This window comes from Saccoglossus kowalevskii, chromosome 12, assembly GCF_978046115.1.
Source record: "Saccoglossus kowalevskii chromosome 12, keSacKowa6.1, whole genome shotgun sequence".
Lineage (NCBI taxonomy): Eukaryota > Metazoa > Hemichordata > Enteropneusta > Harrimaniidae > Saccoglossus > Saccoglossus kowalevskii.
The window spans coordinates 16725836-16734090 of NC_140652.1; the positions used below are offsets into that span (position 1 = coordinate 16725836).

The 8255-nt window shown below is 34.4% G+C and overlaps 1 long non-coding RNA gene across 1 annotated transcript; it reads left to right on the forward strand.

Annotated features, from left to right (window-relative positions):
* Positions 1–2854: 2854 nt before the first annotated feature.
* Positions 2855–4367, forward strand: LOC146735579 (uncharacterized). The gene is made up of 2 exons (XR_014931117.1): positions 2855–3016; positions 4132–4367. It is a non-coding gene; the product is annotated as an uncharacterized LOC146735579 (long non-coding RNA).
* Positions 4368–8255: the final 3888 nt, after the last annotated feature.

Consider the following 8255-nt stretch of genomic DNA (forward strand, 5'->3'; position numbering starts at 1 on the left):
TTTCTGTAAACAACTGAATGCCGATATCACGTAATAGACTATGTATTAAATATTTCTGTAAACAACTGAATGCCGATATCACGTAATAGACTATGTATTAAATATTTCTGTAGAAAAATGTATGACGACATCACGTAATAGACTATGTATTAAATATTTCTGTAAACAACTGTATGCCGACATCACGCACGAGACTAAGTATTTAATATTTCTGTAAACAACTGAATGCCGATATCACGTAATAGACTATGTATTAAATATTTCTGTAAACAACTGAATGCCGACATCACGTAATAGACTATGTCTTAAATATTTCTGTAAACAACTGTATGACGACATCACGTAATAGACTATGTATTAAATATTTCTGTAAACAACTGAATGCCGATATCACGTAATAGACTATGTATTAAATATTTCTGTAAACAACTGAATGCCGACATCACGTAATAGACTATGTATTAAATATTTCTGTAAACAACTGTATGCCGATATCACGTAATAGACTATGTATTAAATATTTCTGTAAACAACTGTATGCCGATATCACGTAATAGACTATGTATTAAATATTTCTGTAAACAACTGTATGCCGACATCACGTAATAGACTATGTATTAAATATTTCTGTAAACAACTGAATGCCGACATCACGTAATAGACTATGTATTAAATATTTCTGCAAACAACTGTATGCCGATAACACGTAATAGACTATGTATTAAATATTTCTGTAGAAAACTGTATGCCGATATCACGTAATAGACTATGTATTAAATATTTCTGTAAACAACTGTATGCCGATAACAAGTAATAGACTATGTATTAAATATTTCTGTAGAAAACTGTATGCCGATATCACGTAATAGACTATGTATTAAGTATTTCTGTAAACAACTGAATGCCGATATCACGTAATAGACTATGTATTAAATATTTCTGTAAAAAACTGAATGCCGATATCACGTAATAGACTATGTATTAAATATTTCTGTAAACAACTGAATGCCGATATCACGTAATAGACTATGTATTAAATATTTCTGTAAACAACTGAATGCCGATATCACGTAATAGACTATGTATTAAATATTTCTGTAAACAACTGAATGCCGATATCACGTAATAGACTATGTATTAAATATCTTTGTAAACAACTGAATGCCGATATCACGTAATAGACTATGTATTAAATATTTCTGTAAACAACTGAATGCCGATATCACGTAATAGACTATGTCTTAAATATTTCTGTAAACATCTGTATGCCGATATCACGTAATAGACTATGTATTAAATATTTCTGTAAACAACTGAATGCCGATATCACGTAATAGACTATGTCTTAAATATTTCTGTAAACAACTGTATGACGACATCACGTAATAGACTATGTATTAAATATTTCTGTAAACAACTGAATGCCGATATTACGTAATAGACTATGTATTAAATATTTCTGTAAACAACTGAATGCTGACATCACGTAATAGACTATGTATTAAATATTTCTGTAAACAACTGTATGCCGATATCACGTAATAGACTATGTATTAAATATTTCTGTAAACAACTGAATGCCGATATCACGTAATAGACTATGTATTAAATATTTCTGTAAACAACTGTATGCCGATAACAAGTAATAGATTATGTATTAAATATTTCTGTAGAAAACTGTATGCCTGAGTTGATTTGGTTTCTGTGCTCGCTGTATAAATACTAGCTAAGTTGTATGTGTAACTTGATGCATCGATCGAAAAGCTAGGAAAGAACTGAGTTAGGGTGTTGCAGCCCACGGGCGACTTGCTGTGCGAAGTTTGTGTTATTCCCGTGCCGTGAAGAAGTCAAAGTAACTGTCGAACCAGTGTCGCAGCAACTTTGTGGACAATCAACGTTGGACTGTGTCGTCGATGATCGGATTGATGTGACTCGGGAACTGATCGATAAGCGGTGAGTGATCTCTTGAAAACTAGGTCTCAATGAACTTAACATTCATCAGATCGTGGAGCCTGAATCTTCGAAAGTTGTTGTAATTCTCTTAGAGTGACTGTGTTCTCTGGCGACGCCATTGCGTCATCGCCAATTATACGTGCCTCGTGGTCAGCGAATTTTCGGAACTGTACAGAACGTTGTGAACCAGTTGGCGACTTTTGATATCGTGTGACATTGCTGTATATTGTTGAACATACCATATGTTTGTTTTGATATAGTTTTATTATTATTGTAGTATTATCATTTAATGAGAACTGACGATAGCGGTAAAGATATTGTGTTCTCGCTGTAAATTTTGTAAAGTAATTAGTGGATGGCACGAGTCTGTTGTTTTTTGCCCCAGTAATTTGGTTTTTGAGTGACATTATTCTTTATTATTCATGTGTTTGGCGGTTTGGCAATTGCTCAGAAACCATCGCTGTGAAACTTTACTTTACTTTGGATAGCGGTACTTTTGGACGCAACCATTTCTTGGGACGGGGACATAGCATAGACTCTGCTATTCTCTTCTTGCTTAATTTTTCTGTGAAGTACCAGTGTACTTTCTGTAGCGGTTAGCCGCATATGAATCATATTGTTTAAGCATAATCTAGATTTATTTAATTGTGCGAAGACTAACTGTATTTTACGTTGTTGAGTTTTAAGCCTTTTAATGAGTTTTAGAGATACATGTTTTGTTCTTTTAACAGAGCTTATGTGCATTTCTATGTAGTAATCTGTGTTTCATATTAGTGCAACTATTAATATTGCTCTTCTTTAAGATAGTCTAAAGTGAGAGGCTGTGACAGGTTAATACGGTGCATGTGATTATAATTAGGGACTGTTCAGATGATATTGGATATTTTCATAGTTTTGTTTGTGAGTATTAATGTAACATTTGATGTATTACACAAATCTTGTTGGATTGATAAGGTTAATGTAATTTGCTTAGTTTGAGCTGGATAGACCCTGTGTATAAGATAGCTAGGACATGCCGGATTAATACATGTGTATCAGGTTGTTGTAGTTTAATATAGTTAAGGTAGCGGGACTATTATTTGCATACTTGTTTTCATCTTCTAATTGTGACTAAATGACTACAAATAGACCCGGGAAAGTATATATTTTTAGAATCGCCAGACTTCAAGCTTTTCACAAGTGTATTTTGCATGCCCGTATCTGCATTCTACGACGCGTTATTCAATCAAAGGTGTAAAATTACTTTTTCTGTAAAAAAATAATTACGCATTTATGCTGGCGATAAGAAGTATTTTTTTCACTTTTCCTAGTTGTTCAATAGTCTGGTAAATTGAATGTGTCTGGTCAGTTTTATTCAAGCAACGCGTTTTAAAAAAATATTGTGCTGAATTTCAATTACTGTTTTAGTCACATTGCCCCCAACTCAAACCACAACTCGTTGGTAAATAATCGATGAAATAGTTTGTCTGGACACATTCAAGTTCCTCTCATTGTCACCTTAAAGCTGTGAAAATTTGGTGTTAATCCGACGACAATAAGTATACGTTATTTTTTGTTAAAGACCTTGTATTTTGAAAAACATAAACTCCTAGAAAACGTCCATGAAGTAACAGCAAAGATTTTCAAGCTTGTTTATCGGCACAATCAAGTTGTTTTCCCATCAAGGTCTGTTTTACCATGTGTAGGGACATCCAAATGTGTAAGGCTATTAGAAACCCAAAAAAATAAAGGAATGGGATAGCTATAATTGGATAAATTCGTCATATGAAAACACCAAAATCAATGATTTTTTTCAGTGGCTGTGTGACCTTGTGTCTGACACATTCATATGCAAATGACTAATCTGTGAAACAAACAGGGGCGGAGACAAACTACTCGAATGTTTGGAAACACTCATTGTGTGTCAGATAGCTACTGATAACACATCCTAACTTTGCTTTGTCTTGAGTTTATCTTTGAAACTTATAGGCACACAGATTAAACCTGTGCTGTTGATTTTGGAAAACACTACTGAGGCTGCCTTGCTTCCCTTCAGAAAATATACATTTTAACCAACTTACATGACATTCTATGTTATGTTGATTTTATCATATGAAAGTTTATAGTGCATTTCATCAATTAATAAATAAATGTGAAAATCGTAATTTTCAACACAAATAATAGTCTCGCTACCTTAAGTGAATTGTACGATTAGGATTGATGTAGTGATTAGCTTGCTGGCTGATAGTGTAGTCAGTTAGTTGTATTGACCAAACTTTGTCAGGTTAAGGTTCTTATTACAAGCAGTATAGTTATTGAATGTTGTTAATGTTATATAGAGGGAACAAAGCATCTTTTGGATGCTGCTTGTTGAGTCAGGGATTTCTCTTCGTATTGTATTAAAGTATTTGAAGTTTATACTGTTCAATCATTGTCAGCACCTTGTCTGTATGCGTGCGTGTTTCTTCACCCCGTGGTGTGTTAATGTTCGTTGTATACTGACTAATCAACCCCACGGACCCTGCCCCAAGGATTTTAAATTGTGGCAACGACTCTCGTTGGCAAACAGGCCCCGGTGAGAGAAATGTTACATCTGTAAACAACTGTATGCCGATATCACGTAATAAACTATGTATTAAATATTTCTGTAAACAACTGTATGCCGATATCATGTAATAGACTCTGTATTAAATATTTCTGTAAACAACTGTATGCCGATATCATGTAATAGACTCTGTATTAAATATTTCTGTAAACAACTGTATGCCGATATCACGTAATAAACTATGTATTAAATATTTCTGTAAACAACTGTATGCCGATATCACGTAATAGACTATGTATTAAATATTTCTGTAAACAACTGTATGCCGATATCACGTAATAAACTATGTATTAAATATTTCTGTAAACAACTGTATGCCGATATCACGTAATAGACTCTGTATTAAATATTTCTGTAAACAACTGTATGCCGATATCACGTAATAGACTCTGTATTAAATATTTCTGTAAACAACTGTATGCCGATACCACGTAATAGACTATGTATTAAATATTTCTGTAAACAACTGAATGCCGACATCACGTAATAGACTATGTATTAAATATTTATGTAGAAACCTGTATGCCGATACCACGTAATAGACTATGTATTAAATATTTCTGCAAACAACTGTATGACGACACTACGTAATAGACTATGTATTAAGTATTTCTGTAAACAACTGTGTGCCGTTGGTGTCCCTCGTAGGAAGAGGTGCAAGAAGGTTGATATGGAACTGCAGTCTAGTCTTCGTAATCTCTGTCAAGACAGGGCAACTGGTCGCAAATCCATTTCTGAATTTCTCAGAGGAGTAAGCCATAACATTCGTTGAGGTCATCCAAACAACGTACTAATAATTGAATAACTTTGCTGCCACTTTAAAACACATCATTTATTCAATATTCCGCTTACAGTGAAATGTTGATTTAGCGAATCTCTCTTGTCATTGTTGATTTCCTGTTTTTCACAATACTTGTCTGTCGCCCGCCAAAACAAATGCGCAGTTATCGCCTCCATGAAAACAAAGAAAAACTGTCAAGTGTAATTTGATTCTATTCGCAATGATAAAAAACTTAAAATGATAAAAAAAGCGGGTATCGTTGCTGCGTTACATCCAGAACATTGACTTTTTATATTGGGACTCAAAAATTACTAAGTACTACTAATTTCCGTAATAATATATCAGTATCACTTCATTTATTTATTTTCATTGAAATAATGACCACAATGAATACGTTTATTTTTTTGTGTTAATTTACTTTTCAATAAAGTGTACCGGTATCTGTCATGTCAGTACGTTTTTTTTTTGTTTTTTTGTGTGTGTGTTTACAAAGTGTGTGTGGAGGAAAAAGACGTTCTTTGGCGGCCATTTTGAATTTCTAATAAAGTCATTAGCAACATCTTGAATTAGCGAATCAGTTCTCTCGCTAAATTCGTGAAAAAGACATGCTCGCGAAAAAGACGTGTTTTACAGTATTTTCCACTTCAGAATAAACCGAATATCGTTAAACAAACATATACTGCCACCACTTGTTGTTATGAAAATAACTGATATCAACACATGTAACGATAGGTGTGAATTTCACAATGAAAGAAAATCATCATGTCCTCTTATGCCCATCACGTTAGCACCACTGTTTGCTTGATCTGATTGGGAGATATTTCTGTATGGCTTCACTAATTTCGGCAACATTCCTTGTAACGCTAATTTCAAATAATGAAGATCGTTCATTTTACAGAAGAGAGCCACAGATCGAAACGTCCGTCCTGGTCAAAACTATTGGCCAAAACGTCCGGAGACGAAACGTCCGATATTCCTAGAAACCCACATCTAGAATTCTCAAGGTGAATGTTCCGCGAAGCACTCCACTGAGGAGGAATGTCCTATCATGATTTATATTTCAGTCAGTTTGATAGTGGTTGTCATGACATATACTGATAAAGGTTAATGACAAGACCAGATGGCGAGCTGGTCGAAATCAACCAAAAACATCTTATGACTCTGCAGTTTTTAAGATACAAGACAGTAGCTGTAATTCTAAACCAATGTTGTTTGCGAGTTTAAAAAAGGTAGTATCTTAGTGGAATGTTAGTGCGAGATTATTACCCCATCAATATTAGTTAGCGTTGACAATGTATAGAAATGTTTTCTCTAGACAGCTTGACGAGTAATTAATTGATTATGATGTGTAAAACTTTCATGTGATTGGTTGTTTGTTGGAAGGCAAGGCCTTGGAGTCTCTTATACTGATTGTAATTGGTTAAGGGGTGACAAGAAATAAAGATGGATTTAATGCTGTCTCGGGTGAAAAACCAGGGAGTTGGCAGAGAATCGTTTTGGGAACATGAACGAAGCTTGTGTGTGTCTTTTGTCAGCCTAGCGTGGAAACGACCGAATCCCGGTTACCTAAGTGAAAGGTTTTTAACCATCAAAAATACCTATCACAGTCCGAACGGAACAACACCGTGCAGGCGGACGATGAGAAATCCAATAACCAGGAAGGTATACATGTAGATTCTGTGGTTATAAAACATAACCAAAGCAAATTCAGAAAGGGTAGAGTAACAGGAAGTAGTACAGAGACTAGTCGTCGTCAAACGTGTCGAACTTGGATCACAGTTATTATGTAGATGGACTGGGTTTGGATAAACTGAAACAAATGTGTTTTTGTTGCAACATTACTGTATCATTTTTTATAGACAAATATTTTGTCAAATGTTTATAAGTTTGCGATCCTTGAAAATATAAACCAACCTCCATAAATAGACGTGGCTATAAAGGTCGTATTAAAGGAAAGTTCAATCCTGTTAATATTGTTGGCCACATAGCAGTAGCTATGTATACTATTTATAATAAATAAATGAATGAATAGATGAATAGATGAATGAATAAATGAATAAATAAATAAATAAATGAATAAATAAATAAATAATAGTTATGATCCCAAATAGTCTCCGCCATTTGGGCAATTTTCAAGCGCCCTCTATTGGGTAAACCGAGAATGAAAGAAATATTTTCTGCGTACTGTGACGTCACTTAGGGGGTTACAATGAAAGAAAAAAGTAATAACTAAAAAAGTCATAATTCATTGCGAAACTTTCAAGAGAATAGTGTCCGTTTGTAAAAAATAAGGTTGCGAAAAATAACCGCGGGAATGTCTTTCTTTCTTTTTTTTACAAGGAATGGAAAAACAATCCTGCTGAAACTAAACTAGTTTTCTTGATAGTCTGGTGAGATTTTGATGACACCGGAAAGCGCTATTATTTTCAGTTTTGTTTGTTTGTTTTGATATTCACGTCGGGTTGACAACGAATATGTCTATTGTTAGAGACTGGTTTATTTTTAGCCCACTGCCCACCTGTTATACATCCGCCACATGACTGGATTTCAAAATTACAGTCGTTATTCGTCGGACAATTATTTACTGTTTAATTTATTAGGTGAAAGTCATTATTTCAGTTTGCCATCACAACATTGAACGTGAAAAAGAAACTTAGTTTGTTTGCTTGTCCTGTGCGTAAACATTTTGACGATCAACTCAGCGGGGGAAACCATGACGGCAAACGCGTCTTCACTTTCTCTTCTTCGTGTATTAATTGCAGGATTTCAAAAATACATCCGTTATTCATCAGACGAATATTTATTGTTTTCTATGTTATGTGAAATCACTATTTAACAGTCAGTGATACGTGGCACTGTAACAAATTAACGTTGATCACTTGGACGACACCAGTCGGCAATGCTAAGAACGGAGACATTGTTGACAGTCACTAGTGA